The sequence below is a fragment of the Salarias fasciatus genome, chromosome 2, assembly GCF_902148845.1.
Source record: "Salarias fasciatus chromosome 2, fSalaFa1.1, whole genome shotgun sequence".
NCBI lineage: Eukaryota > Metazoa > Chordata > Actinopteri > Blenniiformes > Blenniidae > Salarias > Salarias fasciatus.
In genome coordinates this window covers 3,117,706-3,124,728 of record NC_043746.1, presented here as the reverse complement: position 1 = coordinate 3,124,728, position 7,023 = coordinate 3,117,706, and the positions used below count along the sequence as shown (strand labels likewise).

At 45.2% G+C, this 7,023-nt stretch overlaps 1 long non-coding RNA gene across 1 annotated transcript; it reads left to right on the top strand.

Annotated features, from left to right (window-relative positions):
* Positions 1-6,272: 6,272 nt before the first annotated feature.
* Positions 6,273-6,629, top strand: LOC115397213 (uncharacterized). Its single transcript, XR_003932446.1, has 3 exons — positions 6,273-6,291; positions 6,390-6,473; positions 6,575-6,629. It is a non-coding gene; the product is annotated as an uncharacterized LOC115397213 (long non-coding RNA).
* The last annotated feature ends 394 nt before the right edge of the window (positions 6,630-7,023 follow it).

The window sequence follows — 7,023 nt, the reverse complement described above, 5'->3', positions numbered from 1 at the left end:
AGAACAGCCTCACGTGGGACAGCAGTGGCTGAGGCCGTCGTCCCGGTCCTGGCCTGTTTAAGAAGTGGAACTGAATGAGCTTTAACCCAACCTAACACTGTCATCCAAGATTTAAATGAGATTTTATCTCAACATAAAACCAATAGAAAAAAAAAAAATTGTGTCAAAGCTACAAATTGTCAAGAGTGTCCTCCATCAGTATTCTCTCATATGACAGTGTTCTCGCCGCTGCAGAGCAGATTTCCCAGTGCCAGGTTACAACGCAGCTTGTTGAAATCCTCTTGATTCTCTGAAGAGATTATCAGGCTTATGAGGGATAATGCCGATGCTCTGATCTCAGTGTGCTTCTCGCAATTATGAAGGTGGCTGTGAAAGTGAGCGTAGCGGATCCCCGCTGCACGGCACCAGGTGTGCAGGTGTGTGCTCTGCAGAGAGCTGAGGGTGTGTGGCTCCTGGACTAATGTCTTCGTTCTGCGCTCACCTGTTAACCGTCAGCTTTACAAAGACACTTAAAGTAGATCTAAATGTAATATGGGCTGACTTAATCTTCCCAAAAATGACCCACACAGAAGATTTAGAACAGTGCTGCATCCATCCAACCATTCACCCTCTGCACCTCCCAGTCAGGGATGTAAGGAGTTGGAGACCATTCAAGCTAACATTTAGCTTGAGGCTAACTTCTGGAAGGCTGACAGTCTGCTGGCTTTTCTCCAAAGCTACAGTGTGCAGAGACACCGCCGAACGTTGGGCCAAAACTGTTCATTGTGACTGCAGTTTTATGGCCGTTCATCCAGGCTCCCTACTGGAGTGGCGCTGAACGACGTCACAGTCCTTTCATCGAGGCGGGACACGACGCCTGAGATGTAAACTGTGGACTCAAGAGACCCGACCCCCCCCCCCCCCCCCCCCCCCCCCCCCCCCCCCCCCCACACACACACACACACACACACACACACACACACACACACACACACACACACACACACACACACACACACACCTTCAGACGCTTCAGTGGTAGGAAACCTGAGTACGTCGTAAATCCTCACCCACGATGCCAACCCAGCCTCAGAATCAGCGGTGTGAAACTACTATGAATGCCAAGAAGACGGAAGAATTAGCTCAAGAACTTAGACCAGGGCTGCCCAGCCAGTCGGTCGCCAGCGAGTGTCCCCAGGTAGACCGCCAGGTGTGGGGGAAAAGGGGAAAAGAAAAAGTTTGTGCCGTTAAAAAAAAGAAAGAAGAAAATAATGTGTGTGTGTGTGTGTGTGTGTGTGTGTGTGTGTGTGTGTGTGTGTGTGTGTGTGTGTGTGTGTGTGTGTGTGCGTGTGCACAGCACTTCATGCATGATGGGATGGGAATTTGTCAGCTGACAATACATTCAAGCGAAGTACAGGAGGGGCGCTTGACAGTTATTATCAGTCATTGTCCTGCGCCCCCTACTGGGCGCATGGGAGAATAGTGCATTCAAAAATAGTGAGGGACATGCGGCGGCGGAGGCGGTGGCGTTGGCGGCATCCCCCCCCGGCAGACGAGGGTGCCTGGGCCATGCAGTCCTGGTCCTGGGTAGACCCTGGACTGGGGGGATTGGCTATTTGAAAAGTAGATCTTGGGTCAACTGGAACACGAGCAACTTGAACAAATCACTCCTGATCGAAGCAATTTGAGTGCTCCCATGATTCACATGTGAATTAACTGGCCGTTTCATCGACACATACTGCTGTTTAAGTAACTTTATCTGTTATCACAAAGCTGGCTCTAGTCCTGGACCCCAGGGTGGGAACTGCTGTTAAAAGGAACATTGAGCAGCTTCAGGGTCTATTATACCTGCAACAACCTAAATTATTCTCTTTAGCAGGCTAAAGTGTGCTCCTCCGGGCCAAGACTTTTCTTTTTTTAATACTTGTTCAACATCTTCCTAGAGAGTCTATAATTCAGAACATAAAAGCACCATTCTTAGTTACTAACGCCTATGCAATGAACACCACACGAGTTCCACAAACTGAATGTAAGAGGAATGGACACACTGCTGAAAGTGTTTGTCATTTTCTGTTATTCATCTCAGCACAGCAGAAATCTGGGAGAAGTGTGTGAAACTTCAGAATAACACATCGAGTTTCAGTCGAAGGTGGAACAACCTTCACACCAATAACATCACACACTGATGTTATTATTCATGCAACGATTCAAGTGAAAATGGACACTTTTTGCGTTTCGTTTCAGAAAAACTTCAAGCCAACACAGCAAGGTTTTGAAGATGACATCTCTCTCCCCACAACCCTGTACTGTCTGATCACTTCCTGATACCATCTGAGTTTACATTAACTGGCTTCAAAGCACCTGGGAAACATTAAACACAGGAGATGTTTGTCAGAGGATACTGTGACCTAGTTCAAGGAAACAATCCATCAATATTCACTTCATTCCATCTGTGGACCCAATGGAAACAGCTGTTCTAGGATCAGCATTAGCATTAGCATTAGCTCCACTCAGGTTGATTTAGCTGTAGATTGTGCAGCAGCCTCACTTGATTCTATCAATCATCTGAAGATAAAAAGAACAACTCAGAGGAGGATAGCTGCATGGTAGAACCAACAACTGAGAACATTAAAGAAAGGTTGCTGCTATTAAACCTCTCCTCAAAAAGTCCATCCTCGACCCAGGTGTTTCAACAAGTTACAGACCAATATCCAACCTTCCCTTTATTTCTAAAGTCCTAGAGAAGTTGTTGCAAGTCAGCTCTGTGACCATGTACTTATTCTGAGCCTGGTTCTGCAGGGTTCTGCTCCTCTGAGCCTGGTTCTGCAGGGTTCTCCTCTGAGCCTGGTTCTGCAGGGTTCTCCTCCTCTGAGCCTGGTTCTGCAGGGTTCTCCTCCTCTGAGCCTGGTTCTGCAGGGTTCTTCTCCGCTGAGCCTGGTTCTGCAGGGTTCTTCTCCGCTGAGCCTGGTTCTGCAGGGTTCTCCTCTGAGCCTGGTTCTGCAGGGTTCTTCTCCTCTGAGCCTGGTTCTGCAGGGTTCTCCTCTGAGCCTGGTTCTGCAGGGTTCTCCTCCTCTGAGCCTGGTTCTGCAGGGTGGGTTCTCCTCCTCTGAGCCTGGTTCTGCAGGGTTCTTCCTGTTAAAAAGGGAGGTTTTTTTTCTTTTTCCTTTTCACAGTCGCTTGTGCTTGCTCATGTGGATGTGTTGGGTTTTCTCTGTAAAAGTGTCTAGAAATGATCATGTTGTAATTGCCACTTTATAAATAAAGCTGAATTGAACTGAATGGAATTATGCTTGCTCATGTGGAACTGTTTTCTCTGAATTTTCTTTGTTAAAAAATAACTGTGTTGGAAATGACACTAAATAAAGCTGAACTGAATTAAATTGAATTATGCTTGCACATGCGGAACGGTTTTCTCTGTTGAAAAATGACTGTGTTGGAAACACTATATAAATGAAGCTGAATTGAAATGAATTATCAGAACGTTGTGTCCTCCCCAGTTTACTCTGAGTCCGAGCTTTTTTCAAAAAGCAGCATTTGCAGTGACTCTGAACACTGCTGTTGTGTAAACTGACACCCAGATTGCAATTCCACTTAAAACTGTTGGAGAGAAAACAGGGCCTACACCAAACAGCACCCCATGGCTCTACTTGAAGAATGACACAAACACTATTTGGGATGTAGGGCTGAACGATACATCGTTATATCGATATCAGGATACGAACATTCAGGACATTAGTTTCTCAAAATCAGTGATATCAAGATTTCCCCTGCTTGCCCTGCATGTCAGCTCACCCACGCACAGGTAAGGCCAGCCAATCACAAACCTCCTTTACTGGTTGACAGCTGATGGCAGCCAATGAGAAGCATCAGAGGGAGGGGCAGGAGGGCGACGGAGACGCACACTCACATGTGCTACAGGCGGCGGAGAGGAAGCAAGACAACAACATGAGCGCTGAAGAGAGGGCGGCTGCAGAATCTGGTGGCAGTGGCAGTGAGTTCTCATAAAAAAACTGCATTTTTTTGCATCCTTTTGGATTATGATGTTTTTATTTTTCTGAAAAATGCTTAACTTTCACTGAATCCATTGTAATATATCGTATCGATATCGAGATATCTGGCATGGATATGGAGATATGACATTTTGCCCATATCGTTCAGCCCTACTGGGATGCCCTCCTGACTTCTCTCATGCATGGAAATAAAAAGTAAAATGCAATACACTGCTTCCACTATAGACAACAAACTGCAGCGGAAGTCTCAAAGAACAGTTTGTGAGAGTAGAGGCCGTGCTCCTCCTCCTGTTCTGGTGATCCTTGGTGGGAAGCCTGGATGCTGGATGCCGGTATCCCCTCTCTGGTTGGGCCCTGGTTCTGAGGGCTCTTTCTGTGTTAGCCGTTAGCAGTGCTGGCTAGCCGGCTGCGGGACCAGGGAAGGTCCCTTCCTGCCTCCTCCGAGGTCGGGCGACAACTCCCTGGAAGTGGAGAACGGAGGAACGAGGAACCTAGTGGCTTTGGGCGGTCTCTGTGAAACCTGACCAGTCACAGTCCGTTACCTCCTCTCAGAGGTGGGCTTTGAAACTTGGCTCCGGTTTGAAGTGCAAACCCCCAGTGAGGGTTCGGGGGCCGACCCTCCCCTGCTGTGTGTGTGTCCGGGGGCAGACACACAGCAGTTTCTGTCAATATATAAATAACATATAATCATACAGTATGATATAATATGTACAATATTGGTTTAGCAGAGTGAATGGATTATAAAGTGTCACTGATTTTCTTAAGGGGGGTGTTATACTGTTCCGGGTTGTTGCTCATATTCTACACAGTGGAGTTGTCCACTGTGTCTCTGTCCTGCACTGAGGGCGTCTCAGTCGGCCACTGAAGGAGCTCCTGAGCTCCTCCACCGTCTGGTACAGCGGGTGAAAGCTGTTGTCCATAATGAATGTGAGCTCGGCCAACATCCTCCTCTCACCCACATCCTCCACAGAGTCCAGAGGACGGCCCAGGACAGAGCTGGCCCTCCTGACCAGCTGGCTGAGTCTCTTCCTGTCCCGCTCTGTCCTGCCCGGGGACAGCAGAGGAACCACAGAGTAAAAAGGTCCTGAGCAGAGGTCTGCTCACTCCCAAGGACCTCAGTGTCCTCAGAAGGTGGAGACAGTCTGGCCCTTCTTGTCCAGAGTGCTGGAAACCGCTTCGCCCTACAGTCCGATTATACAAGACCCATGTAAACATACAGGAGCAGATGGACCAGAATGTAAATGTAATAAAAATGTGAGTGGATTTAAACCTAATCAACTTGATGTCAGATTTAAAACATGGGTAGACAAAGGAATTACAACATTCTATTCACTAACAAAGAAAGGGAAATTAAAAGACTTCCAGACTCTCAAAAAAGAATTTTCTCTCGGACAACAGGACTTTTATCGTTTTCTGCAGCTAAGGAATTTCTTTGATAAATGCAATAAAGAACATCCAATAGATCAGGAAGAACCAATATTAAAAGAAATCCTTAGGGCATATTCAGGTGAAGCAACTAAAGGAATTATTTCAAGACTCTATAAAGGTTTCTTAACAAAAAAATCATACTCCACAGATTATATAAAAAACAAATGGGAAAAAGAAGGAGAACTTGAAATGACAAAAGAAGAATGGCAAAATTATTGTGAAATGCAATGGAAGTGTACTAATTCACACATGTGGAGGGAATTCGCCTGGAAATGTTTGAGATTTTTTATCACACCAAAGTTAAAATCTTTTTACTCAGGAGGAGACTCCAAATGTTGGAGAGGCTGTGGGAACCAGGAAGCAAACTATTTACATATGTTCTGGAAATGTCCAAAGCTACAAAAGTTTTGGCATGAGGTTCATTAAACAACAGAAGGAATATTTGGGATTGAGATTCCTATTCATTTCAAGACATTTCTCCATGGCGAAACTGATCTTCTCAAGGGAATTGCTCATAAAAAACTATATCGAATAATAATGATTGCAGCTAAGAAGACCATTACCCGGCGATGGTCACAGCCAGACCCCCCTATTACCAGAGAATGGGTTGATACAATTAACAACATATATATAATGAAAAGAATCACCTCCTCACTCAATTTGCAAAGGGACAAATTTAGTAGTGTAGCCGGGTGGAGAATCAGGTCCTCACATTCGCCAGCAGGTGGCTCTGTATGTTCAGAAACGGTAGTATAGAACCCGCAAGAGGAAGAAGCTTCACCAAAACGCGGGGTAACTTCGGCCGTGTCAGACCGCCGCCGTGGGTGTTGAACCTCGGATGAATTTGAGCAGGAGTTTGGGACACAAGTTCACTGTAAGTTGGGTTTAACTGTATTTATTTTGTCCCTGTTCCAAGTGTGAAACATTTATGATCTATTGCATTATGTGGTGTTATTTTTTTCTGCTGCGCAGAGCTGCGCAGAGCTGCATGACGCATCACGTGGCAGTTCGCCACTGTATTCTGTTGACTCTGCGTCTTTGTGAACTTCTTGGAGAGTGAGTATTTGAAATATGTTCTTATAGTTTCTTTATCAATGTATTGTGTCAATGTGAAGTGGAACTGATATGCAGTTGTTTGTTGTTTTGTCTTTGTAAAGAGAGACTGCTTCAGTTGTTCATGTACCCTCTGTTTTGTTATTCTTCACTCAGTGCATTTGAAGTTTTCCTCTCCTGGTGATCATTTCTGTGATAGGAATTAATGCCTAAAAGATATGGGTTCAATGGTGGATGGGGATGCCCACCTGTGAATGTATTTGTTGGCATCAGTCAGAGGAAACGGAAGAAAGACCACTCTGCATCTTTAAATTCATTTAACGCTGCTCATGCCATATTTGATTCCTTTTTGGCTGAGTAGTCAAGATTAAAGATCCCGGTCACAGTAGGATATGGTCAAAATGGGTCTCTTATATGGAACAGAAACAACCAAATTTTAGAAACATACGAGACTGAGAAACTGCAAGATAATCTTGTGAAAGTGCTGATTCTTATTCATTTATTATTATTATGGGTTTTTTTTTTTTATTTAATTAAATTTTTTTATTATTGT